This window comes from Hordeum vulgare, chromosome 7H (genome assembly GCF_904849725.1).
Source record: "Hordeum vulgare subsp. vulgare chromosome 7H, MorexV3_pseudomolecules_assembly, whole genome shotgun sequence".
In the NCBI taxonomy this organism is placed as follows: domain Eukaryota; kingdom Viridiplantae; phylum Streptophyta; class Magnoliopsida; order Poales; family Poaceae; genus Hordeum; species Hordeum vulgare.
In genome coordinates this window covers 544,066,136-544,067,858 of record NC_058524.1, presented here as the reverse complement: position 1 = coordinate 544,067,858, position 1,723 = coordinate 544,066,136, and positions in this window count along the sequence as shown.

Here is a 1,723-nt window from a genome sequence, read left to right as displayed (position 1 = left end):
GAGGAGAAGAAGGAGAAGGAGGAGAAGACCTTTTCCTTCTCCTCCTTCTCCTTCTCCTTCTCCTTCTTCTTTATTTCTTATTCTTATTCTCCTCCTCCTCTTTCTTCTCCTCTTTCATATTCTCCTTATCTTATTTCCCAACAATGACATAATTAGCCCATTTAGATCCAAAATGACATAATTAGCCCATTTAGCTCCAAAAAGACATAATTAGAAAATTTAGCTCCAAGAAGAGGAGAAGTGGAGAAGAAATAGGAAAAATGAAAAGAAGGAAGAAGAAGAAGAAGAAGAGAAGAAGGAGAGAAGGAGAAGGAGGAGGAGGAGAAGAAGAAGGAGGAGAATAAGTAGAAGGAGGAGAAGACTTTCTCCTCCTCCTCTTCCTTCTCCTTCTTCTTCTCCTTCTTCTTGATTTCTTAGTCTTCTTCCCCTCCTCATCTTTCTTCTCCTATTTCATATTATCTTACCTTATTTTCCCAATCAATGACATAATTATCCCATTTAGCTCCAAAATGACATAATTAGCCCATTTAGCTCCAAAAAGACATAATTAGATAATTTTTCTCCAAGAAGAGGAGAAGAGGAGAAGAAATAGGAAAAATGAAAAGAAGGAATAAGAAGAAGAAGAAGAGAAGGAGAAGGAGGAGGAGGAGAAGAAGGAGGAGGAGAGGAGGAGGTGAAGAAGGAGAAGGAGGAGAAGACCTTTTCCTTCTTCTCCTCCTTCTCCTCCTCCTCCTCCTTCTCCTTCTTCTTGATTTCTTATTCTTCTTCTCCTCCTCCTCTTTCTTCTCCTCTTTCATATTCTTCTTACCTTATTTTCCCCAACAATGACATAATTAGCCCATTTAGCTCCAAAATGACATAATTAGCCCATTTAGCTCCAAAAAGACATAACTAGATAATTTAGCTCCAAGAAGAGGAGAAGAGGAGAAGAAATAGAAAAAATGAAAAGAAGGAAGAAGAAGAAGAAGAAGAAGAGAAGGAGAAGGAGGAGGAGGAGAAGAAGGAGGAGGAGAGGAGGAGGAGAAGATCCTCCTTCTTCTCCTCCTCCTCCTTCTCCTTCTTCTTCTCCTTCTTCTTGATTTCCTTTTTCATATTCTCCTTACCTTATTTTCCCCAACAATGACAGAATTAGCCCATTTAGCTCCAAAATGACGGAATTAGCCCATTTAGCTCCAAAAAGAGATAATTAGACAATTTAGCTCCAAGAAGAGGAGAAGAGGAGAAGAAATAGGAAAAATGAAAAGAATCAAGAAGAAGAATAAGAAGAAGAGAAGGAGAAGGAGGAGGAGGAGAAGAAGGAGGAGGAGAAGAAGGAGAAGGAGTTGAAGACCTTCTCCTCCTTCTCCTCCTTCTTCTTGATTTCTTCTTCTTCTTCTCCTCCTCCTCTTTCTTCTCCTTTTTCATATTCACATTTTTGTTGTTGTTGTTGATTAGCTCAAAAACATCATATGTTCTTCTTCTTCTTCTTATGACTTTATTATTCACAATTTTGCAGATTGGATGTACTACATGCATGGAAGCTGGCATTAATGGAGTGCTTTAGTTCTAGTTTTCATTTGAGGTTATGAATAATGTCAAACTATATGTATATGTATCTATGCATGAACAGTGTAAAACTTTGTATGTTGGTTCTTTCCATATATGGGATGTACATTGATGAACTTTATATGTATATCAAATATGTGCTGTGAACTATATATATGTGTTGTGAAAAATATATCAT